Raw genomic sequence first — 10,580 nt, 5'->3', positions numbered from 1 at the left:
TATTGTCAGGACCCAGCATGAACTTTCCCAGAGCAAAAGTGATCAGGACACTCAGAGAAACAAGCCTTCTGGGGGGGTGGGGGGGCAGACAGCTTGTTTATTGTTGATTTGTTTTTGAGACAGGCTTTCACTATGAAACCCTAGCTGGTCTATGTAGACAAGGCTAATTCCAACTCTGAAAACTGCCTTCTTTGCCTCTAAAGTTCTAGAGTTAACAGGCATGCATTGCCACAACAGGTGAGAGTTTATTAACATTTCAGTTTAACCACTTTAAACCAGTTTACATTTTTTTTTAAATCAAGGAGTCAGTATTTTTTTAAATGAAACACATAATCTTTCTTGTTTCTACTAAATCATAATGTAATAAACAACACAATAACAGACCAAATATTTTTAAACTGGTAGTATAAATTCATGAAAACACATGTAAATTTTTACTTTTTATTTTGGTATGTATTCCCATAATGTAATGCACTGCATGAGAGAGCAGAGGGTGCTCTTCGTATCCTTGGTGCCTTTAGGATTCCATTTTGCTTTGTTGAGCAGGCTTCCCACAGCTTCCTTGTGAAGTCCCCTTTGAGGAGCAGGGTGATAAATAATGGGGCTTTTCCAATTGTTATTTGCCAAAAGGTATTGTGAAAGTTTTTGTGTTCAGGGAGACTCATGGACTCTTGTGTTCAGTCTCTCTCTCTCTCTCTCTCTCTCTCTCTCTCTCTCTCTCTCTCTCTCTCTCTCTCTCTCTCTCTCTCCTTCCTCTCTTGCCTCTGTCCTCACGAGCTGAGTAGGGCAGTGCCCATACTGGTGTCTCCACAGCATTTGCCAGTTGTACACAATCTGTTACTCCGATAGCTCTGCTGCCCAGCTAGCCCTCCTGGTAAGACTGCTTCTCTTTCTCATATCCTTTAAATGACTTTCAGGACTTAAGTTGTGGTTTTCTTCTATCCCCATCCCCAGAGAGTTGGAGATAGCATTGCCAGCTTCCTCATTTTGCTTATATTGGATTTTCTCTTGTCTGAACACTGTGCTTTAATAAGCCCAAAGTATTGTCTTGCCTGATAAAAACTTCTGTTTCTTTGTGGTTTTGTGAATGAAAACTGTGTATTTGATGCTTCTAATGCTATAGCTGTACTCTGCTTCAGGCAGTTACTTTAAATTTTGATTGCATAATAAAAATGTGTATAATTTTCCTGCCATAAATAATTACATTAATTTGAATGCCAAAGAAAAAAACTTCCTGGGAATATTCTTCTAGTATTTTGACAAAATACCATTTCATTACAAGGTATTTGTTTGTTGTTGTTTTTGGTTGTTTTTATTTGTTTGTTTTTTAAGAATTTGCTTCTTTGGGGAACATGTTGTCAGAATGAGATGTCATAAGGCAAAAATGAATTTAGAGCTTATGAATGGGAATCAAGATTCGTCAAGCATCAAAAACCCAATTGGTACATTTAGAAATTCATGATACTCTGAAATACTAAATTGTAGTAGAACGTGTCAGAAATATTTTGTGATTTCAAACAGCACCCTAAAGAGTGTTTACCAGAACAGATCCCATGCTACAGTACTGTTAGCTAACCTTCCTTTTGCACAGGGCTGCCTGCATCTAATTATGTTTTCTAGAGGGAGAGTAATTTGCAGCATGGCTATTCACTACTGTCTCACCATCAGTTCCATCCTGAAACTCAGTGAAGATCTGTAGCTTGTTGACTTCCCCCATGAGATTCCTTTGGACTACTGTGGCTTTCAAGCACACATTGAATGGTTTTGCTTTACTTAGGTGCGGAACAAAGGCTTGACTTCATTTGGTGTGCGTAGCTCTCTGACTGGCAAGAATTAAAAGTGGAAGATAACACCTAGACTCTTTCCATTGCCCATAAACAATATGTATGTGCCAACTAAAGCAAGGTAAAATAGCAGGCAGAGCTATGGCTCTCTGTGACAGCTTGCTAAGCTAGTCTGCTGAGGCTGCTTCCTTGACTCTTAGCCTTGCTTCTTAGCACTTCCACTTTGCTCACACAGACCTCTACCAGAACTTCCCAGTCAAAGAGATTATAATTTTAAAATTTGTTGATGTTCCATGGAACATGAGATGTTTTGCTAACTTTCCATAAACTCTAGCCTTTAGACTATACTCTATATGTGAGAGGGGATCCCTTCCTCTGGGTCATCATAGAATATTGCATAAGAAGGGCAGCAGGAGGGTCTGTTTTCCCTTGCTCACATGGTCGCTGGTACTGTGAATTCAGCTTCTTGACTAGTGTTCACTGCATCTCTCTCTGGATGTACATATTTTCTATCCAATTTTACTTTTTTTCTTTTAACTACTGACAAATTGGCACATAGTCGGTGATTCTGTTGTTGTAGTTGTTATGTTAGGAGAAGCTGCAGATTGAAAATTTACTAGAGGTCTTTGCAAATTTGTCCTCTATGGCATAGTACTTGCTGATGATCTAGGGAGTATCCTTTCTAGGGCCTCTTAGGTTCTCACCCAGGCTTTCCAAAGACAGCCTCTATGCCTTACATTAATATTGTGAAGTACATCACTCTTCTCATAGTCTGTGTTTGTTGGAAGTATGTTCTGGTCCCAAAACCTTTATAGACACTCAAAATTTCCAGATGTGTGGTGGTAGCAGAACACAGAATTATATATGAGATATATTTTGTTTACTTATTAATACATGGAGTAAAGGAGTTTTCTGAGCTCTATTTGTGGGACATTGGGTCACAAGGTGAAATCAAAGTACCTGAAGTCTTTAATTTGAGACCCAGTGCTACACTGTCTGTGAATATGCCACTCCCCATCCTTTACTTATAAAGTCAAGAAAGAGCACTGAGATACAGGGAGACATTTTCACATTAGCAGAACCAAGACTTTTATCCAAAGCAGCTACGACTAATTTAATCTACTTCTCTTCCTTTCCTTAATCAGAATTCTCATAGAAGGATTAATTAGCAATAAAGCAACATGAGAGAAAGGGGAAGAAAGCGAGGGCATAGATAATCCACAAACTATATATAATCATCTCTGGGTAATCAAAAGTTAACTGTCATTCACATGACATTTTCTTTTAAAGCCAAGCAGAAAATTATGATTTTTGGCACTAACTTAATCTTTAATTATAGAGCAGTGCTGTTCTTTCCCTGTGTTAGTTCAGAGAGCTATAAATTATATTAGTCTAGGGCTTTTGTGTCATATCCTTTCCTTTTCCATGATTTATATAGTCAGAATACTGACCTATAATTAAGTGTTCTTGAGAATGGCCTACAGTTAATTAAATGCTGTGGAGTGTGTAGGGTGTGCCGTGCCAAAATTACTAAGAAAGAGGCCAGTCCTGGGTAGCTTTCTATGCAGAAGCTGGATAAGGCTCAGTGATGGTCATGTGACTGTTGGAGCCATCGTATGAAAGAAAAATGAATCTCTCTTGGCTATTGTCTGTAAAAGGATGTCATTTTTTATTACAATTTAAAGATACAATTTCAAAATGTGGCTGTGTCATTTGAGGCACACCGTGGGTGTTAACTACTGGTTAAAGAGATTTATCACAAGGAAACAAAAATGAAAGCCATATCTTCCTCCCTTTTATATCCTTCATTATAACTAATCTTTTCACAGCTAAAAGTGACAATTTTGTGGAAGGCACAGTGTATCTGAGGTGTTGTTCCTATGTGTATCCCCATGAGCTCTGGATGGAGATGGGTACCCAGAAGCACTCTCATATCTAGTGCCAGAAGCTACCCTAACTCTGAGGCTGATGTGAAGCTGGCCTCTACCTTAAGCTCTTCATCCCCACACCGTCCCAACAGTGCCTTCCCACCCAAGTGTATCAGGTGGCAGGATACCAAGATTCCTGATTTTGGCTCATTTTTCCAGCATTTGAACACCTTATATTTAGATCTCTCCCTCTACAGAGATTATCATGTCTGAATATGCTTGAGCAATCCACAATTTTGGGAAACTATAGGCTTACAGATAAAGTTCAGCATTTAAGTGTGCATATCTTTTATGACTCATCAGGCTTTATAGATTAGTTTGTGACTAATCAGGTTTCGAGGAAGAATACTTTTGATTTTGATTTTCCTAAAGGGAAGTGTGGGGCAATGGGCTATGCACAGAGGGCCTAGTCTCCAGTCGAGCTGAGGTTGTGAACCCTGGTGAAACCCAGTGGTGATAATTTACCTACATGGGACGGTAGGCATTCCCTCATGTCTCCTGGAACCCTGGCTCCTGTCGAAGTTACTGCCCCCAAAGCCCGCACAGGAGAAGCTGTGGCTTTTAGTCATATAGACAATGTTCCAAGCTTCTGACCTTCAGGTTAGACTCCTCTCAGTTACCTAGCAACAGCAAGATATACAAGCCCACTATAAGAGGGGCTGCTTGGCCCCTCTTCACTCTCTTATTCTCTCTCCTTGCTCTCTAACCTCTCTCTCTTTGCTCACTCTCTCTAAATTCTTACTCTCTAGCCTTTTTTCTCTCTCTCTCTCTTTCCCCCTTCCCTCCTCTTGGCTATGGTCAGTCTCTCTCTTTCTTTCTACTTTCTCTCTTTCCCCCTATCTTTCTAAAACCATAGACTGTCTCTGTTCATCAAGGGCCACTGCTCAATTTCCTGTCAGAAGGCCTTCCTGTGCTCCAGCCATGGATCAGACTAAGGACTTTCACCTGCATGGGAACCTCTCTCCCATAACTCCAGGGCCAAGAGTGTCACCCAGGGACCCATGGTATTGGGGGCTGCCCCTTGTCCACCCCCTGCGGAGTGGGGTCAGTAGCTTCACACAGCCAGATGCCCACTTAGAGCAGAGTGGAAAGCATCCATCAGTCCTCCCACATCCACCTGCTCAGAGCATAGGAAGAACTCTGGCTGAACGCGGCCTCTCTCCCTCCCCTCTCTTCCCCAACACCCACAGCCCCACAGGGAAGTGGGTTCCATAAACACAGAAGTGCTTTCATTCATGATTCTAAGTAGTCAATTATTGCTTAAAGCCACATAACTCTTCTGTGGTAACTGGGACTACTTATAGTCGCCACCTCCCTCCCCATATTTCATATGGGCACTGTCTCATTCAAAGCCCTATTCTCTTCTTCCTTATCTTAGGACCTGGGGCAGAGGACATGGTACAAAAAAGGGCTCTATAGACATGAGATTTGTTGAGCTTGGAAGATACCATCCAGAAAAATCAGTAATTATAGAAGTATCTTCTATAATGAAAAAGGTCTTGAATTTTTTTTATTCTAATCTATATGTGTGATAATGAAACCTTAGTCTCGTGAAGTAAGTTGAAATAAACACAGATATTGATAATTTTAGTGTTTAGTATTTACAGTCACTGATAATTGTTGGATGGCTAACCACTAAGGCTAAGAGATAGAGAAGCTTAAGACAGGCAGAGAATTAGGCAGTTGATTTAAGAGTATGGATGTAGGCACTGTCTGCCATTACTGCCCAAGTGACCTCACTGAAGTAATATATTAACTTGCTCATCTGTGAAATTAAGATAATTTCAGTTTGGGGCTTTTATAGAGAATCAAGTAGTATTATATTTGTTCAATGCCTTCATGTTGCCTAGAAGTTTTAAATTTTCTGTAACCATTTCTGTCAAGATCATTAGATTCACTGATTGATAAGAAAAAATTGCTATTAGGGTAATGTGGGAATTTGGTTTTCTTTGGGGGATGGTGGTAAAGTGTTTAATTGGAGATTAGACCCAGGTTTCATTTCAGATAACCATGTGCTCCCCCACTGACATGCATTTTCATTTCTATGAGTTCTATATTGGATTGTGACTACTCTAGACTTGGGTACATTATTTAGCCAATCTCTTTCCTTTTTCTTCTTACTACCTCAAAGATTTTAGTAATTTTTTAAAATCAGAGAACAAGAAGAGATTTGACTATAGGTTGTTTGGGAAAGGCCAACATTTGCAATAGAGAATCAAGGAAAGATGACTAGAAAAGCCATCTGATGCAGCTGATGGGCAGAGTACCAAGAGGGTTCAGCAGTACCTAGTGAATGATACCTAGTAATGCTCTTGACCTAGATCCCTAAACTGGACCATACAAGAGAGAATTTTGTTGGTGTAATCTTCATTGTTAGCATGAGTTTTTGAAAATACTTCTGGGTTTAGGGGAGAAGTAGAAACTCTAAGCACCAAATAAAACAAACTTCTATTTCCTTTTATTGTACTTGGTAAGGGTTATTAAGAATGTAATTCTTTCTGCTTTCTATGTGATTAGCAGCCAAGCCTTTTGGGGGTAAATTTCCATTGCAAGGTTCTTGTTATCGTAAATGGAAAATGCATGCCTAATTCTTTTTTCTCCGTATTGAATCCATACCCCTTTAGGTCTAACGGCAAGCTAAAAGTGATTCCAATCCTCCAGTGTTGATTCTGGGCCATATGTTAGCACTAATTATATAAATGAGACTTGGTGGAAATGTGACATGCTTAGCATTCCAAACTTAAGGAATTATCCAAATGAATTCTAGCTGCAGCGAGAGTGAGCAGAGGCATGGCAATGTGGGTGCAAGATTTGAGCAGATGTTAACAGGTCGGCATTGCCGTTCATTGTCTTTATTTGTCTAACTCTAAGGACAGCTGATGGGACATTGCTTCAGAATATTTTAAGAAGCCATTTTTTGTGAAAGCTGTATTTCATACCTACAGATGGATCTATTTTCTGAATAAGCAGAGTGGAATGACAAGACAGCAAAGGTCAGAGTCAGCAGCATTTGACACTTCTGAAAATGTAGAATTCATTGGAGTTATTTGTCATGGCTATTACACTCTCAAATCAGAAGATTTGTAAGAGAGCATACCATTGCAACACCAAAAATATCTGGTTTGATTTTTAAAACTAGATTGGAAAATAGCTGTTGGATTCAGCAAATGTGAATGATAATATTGGGAACAGTTGCTCCTTTCTGAAACTCTGAAACAACTAAAAATTAATCTCTAGAAATACACTGATTATGGGCAAGGAGAAATGTAGGATCCAAAATCCAAAGATGTAGGTGTTACAGTAGATCTCAACCTGTGGGTCATGACCCCTATAGCAAACCTCTATCTCCAAAAATATGTACACTAAGATTTATCACAGTAGTAAATTGCATTTATGAAGTAGCAATGAATAATGTTATGGTTGGGGTCACTGCAACATGAGGAAATGCATTATAGGATCCTAGCATTAGGAATGGGGAGAAGAGCCATGATAGAAGGGCAGCTCACAGCCTTTACCTGGAAGTCACATATCTTGGCCCACTGACTTACATCCCAGTTACATACTGACCTGTCTTCTATGTTCTCTAAACATGAGAACCCCCATGAGTTCCGACATTGACCAGTGTTTGATGAACTGCAGATAATTGTTTGCTAAAATAATAGTTATATAAGACTCAAATGTGTTCTAAATATATTTTTTGTTGTTTTCTTTGAGACAGGGTCTCACTGTTTATCCAAGACTGCCCTAAAACTTACTATATAACCCAAGGTGGCTTAAAACTCATGATGGTCTTTACCCTTCTTCCAAACGATAGGGATAGTAATCACAAGTACCATGCCTGGCTGGAACCTAACTGTGTATTAAATATTAAATACCAATGTCTTGTTTAATCCCCATTGGAGTATTCTTTGATAGATTCTGCCTTCATTTGAGAAATGTGTAGTAAGATCAAGGAGGTAAAGAAACTCATGGAATGCCACACAAATAGAAGTTGTAGACAGGGCTGGAGTTTGAATCTAGGTAAATACATCTGTGACTGTCAGCTACATAGGGCATGGATATTGAAAAAGCAAATCCCTGCAGCCTATCATTACTACATCCTTGATAGTCAAGTGAATGGTGCAGGACAAGAGTCCTGTCCTGGCATATCTGTGCAATGGCAGCATGAGTTGATGTGAGCCTAAGTGCCACTTCGTCTGGTGATCATGTTGTGATAGTATTTACTATGTTATGGGCAACCAGCAGCATTACTTTATCTAGAAAATTATCTAGGAGGGAAAAGGTAAACAGACTGGGGAACATAATGTTCCTCTGCCAATAAAAGCTTGGTGTCTCTGAGTTCCATGGGGTTAAATCAAGAGCACAAATGACAGCAATCAATTTCTAAATGGCAGTGATAGAGTGACTATGCCATAGACATTCCAGCTTGGTTCTATTTATATGGGGAATTGTGTCTTAGTTTCAGTGAACAAATGTTGTCTTTTCCATTAAATTATATGATTTTTCTCTAAAAATTTACTTTAATTAGTCCAAAAGAATCAGGTTTCTTCAAGTCATTTTAGAAGATTTATTTCTGTTGTTCTTCCTCTTTCCCATCTTCCACCTTTATACCCATTGACCTCTATTACTGTCCTTTCTCCTCTCATAACATATGTTGTATGGCTCTCCTCCTTTTCCTCAATCACTCTTTTCCCTCCTTGCTTTCCCCTCTCAATTTCATAGTCTCTACTTGCACTCTCATACACATGTGTACAAATATTCAAACATAAACAATTTGGCTCAATGAATGAGAGAGAATAGGCAATATTTCTCTCTGAGACTCTGCCACCTTATTCACGTGCTTCCAAGTGTATTCACACACTCTAATTTCATTTTTCTTTATAATTCTAGAGAATTCTGTACTGGCTAGTTTTGTGTCAACTTGACACAGCTGGAGTTATCACAGAAAAAGGAGCTTCAGTTGAGGAAATGCCTCCATGAGATCCAACTGTAAGGCATTTTCTCAATTAGTAATCAAGGGGGAAAGGCCCCTTGTGGGTGGGACCATCTCTGGGCTGGTAATCTTGGTTCTATAAGAGAGCAGGCTGAGCAAGCCAGGGGAAGCAAGCCAGTAAAGAACATCCTTCCATGGCCTCTGCATCAGCTCCTGCTTCCTGACCTGCTTGAGTTCCAGTCCTGACTTCCTTAGTGATGAACAGCAGTATGGAAGTGTATGCCAAATAAACCCTTTCCTCCCTAACTTAATTCTTGGTCATGATGTTTGTGCAGGAATAGAAACCCTGACTAAGACAAATTGGCACCAGCATAGTGGGGCATTCCTGTGACAACCTGACCGTGTTTTGGGGAGGACTGTGGAAGGACTTTGGAACTTTGGGCTTGAAGATCCATTCGTTGTTAAGAGCTCTGTCAGATGTTGTGTGGGAGCTTGGAAGATAATGTTGAGAACAGTGCAGAAGATGGAGGTCTGGCTTGTGAAATTTCAGAGGGAAAATTAAAGACTCTTTTCAAGGCCATTGCTATTTTGATTGGGAAGATTCTGTGGTTCTGGTTAGCTGGGGCTGAAAAATCAGCTGTGATTAACAAGATACCAGAACTACTAAAGTGAAACTTTTGCATTACTGGGACTATTGATGCTGGTTAGCTGGAGCTAAGAAATTATCGGTGATTAAGAGGAGATCAGCGTCATTGAGGTGACATCTTCTGTGAAGTGCTTTCTGAAAGTACAAAGAGGTTGTGTTCCAGAGATAGCCAAGGTTGTCCTCCTGCAGTGGGACTTGGTAATGTGTAAGGGTCACCCAGGTGGTACTGGTTTTGAAGGCATGAAGGGGTTACGCAGAGCAGTTGAGGCTCAGCACTGTGAGAGGCCACGGAAGCCCATTGGTGAAGGTGCAGCCTCAGTTGCAATTGACGGACTGAAGGGTTCATGCAGTGTTTTGGAGATGCCAGTACCATGAGATGACCACCAAGAGCAGCAGCAGCAGTAGAGTACAGGCATCTGGAGCCTAGAGGACAACGCATATGCTACAAAGGGCATGACTGGAGAAGTGACCCAAAACCTTGGAGGAGCCCAGAAGATCGTGAGTTGGATCCAAGACTTTGGATGGTTAGAGATTGATTTTTGCTTTTGATTGTGACTGTGCCCTGATATTTTCCCTCTTGAAGGAAAAAACTATTTTAGTGGAGGCCACAGTTAGGAGACTATTAATTGTAAAATGACTTTGGATTTTAAAAGATATTGGAGATTGTAAAGGGATTAACATTTTTTAATTAGATATTTTCTTCATTTACATTTCCAATGCTATCCCAAAAGTCCCCCATACCCTCCCCACCACTCCCCTATGCTCCTCCTGCCACTTCTTGGCCCTGGCATTTCCCTGTACTGAGGCATATAAAGTTTGCAAGACCAATGGTCCTCTATCCAATGATGGCCACCTTGGCCATCTTCTGATATATATACAGCTAGAGACATGAGCTCTGGGGGGTACTGGTTAGTTCATATTGTTGTTCCACCTACACAATTGCAGGCCCCTTTAGCTCTTTGGGTACTTTCTCTAGCTCCTCCATTGGGGGCTCTGTGATCCATCCAATAGCTGACTGTGAGCATCCACTTCAGCGTTTGCTAGGCAGTGGCATATCCTCACAAGAGACAGCTATATCTGGGTCCTTTCAGCAAAATCTTGCTACTGTATGCAATGTCAGCGTTTGGAGGCTGATTATGGGATGGATCCCCGGGTATGGCATTCTCTAGATGGTCCATCCTTTTGTCTCAGCTCCAGACTTTGTAACTTGTTCCATGGGTGTTTTGTTCCCAATTCTAAGAAGGGGCAAAGTGTCCACATTTTGGTCTTCGTTCTTCTTGAGTTCCATG

At 40.5% G+C, this 10,580-nt stretch overlaps 1 protein-coding gene across 2 annotated transcripts in view; it reads left to right on the top strand.

The window, feature by feature from the left end:
- Positions 1–681: 681 nt before the first annotated feature.
- Positions 682–10,580, top strand: part of Rarb (retinoic acid receptor, beta) — a 651,493-nt gene continuing 641,594 nt past the window's right edge. For both annotated transcript variants that reach the window (NM_001289761.1, NM_001289760.1), the window contains exon 1: positions 682–874. The gene's annotated coding sequence lies outside the window, so the exon portion shown is untranslated. The remainder of the gene's footprint in view (positions 875–10,580) is intronic.

This window comes from Mus musculus, chromosome 14 (assembly GCF_000001635.26).
Source record: "Mus musculus strain C57BL/6J chromosome 14, GRCm38.p6 C57BL/6J".
NCBI lineage: Eukaryota > Metazoa > Chordata > Mammalia > Rodentia > Muridae > Mus > Mus musculus.
The sequence above is the reverse complement of the archived record's forward strand: the minus strand, read 5'-3'. Positions and strand labels throughout refer to the sequence as shown.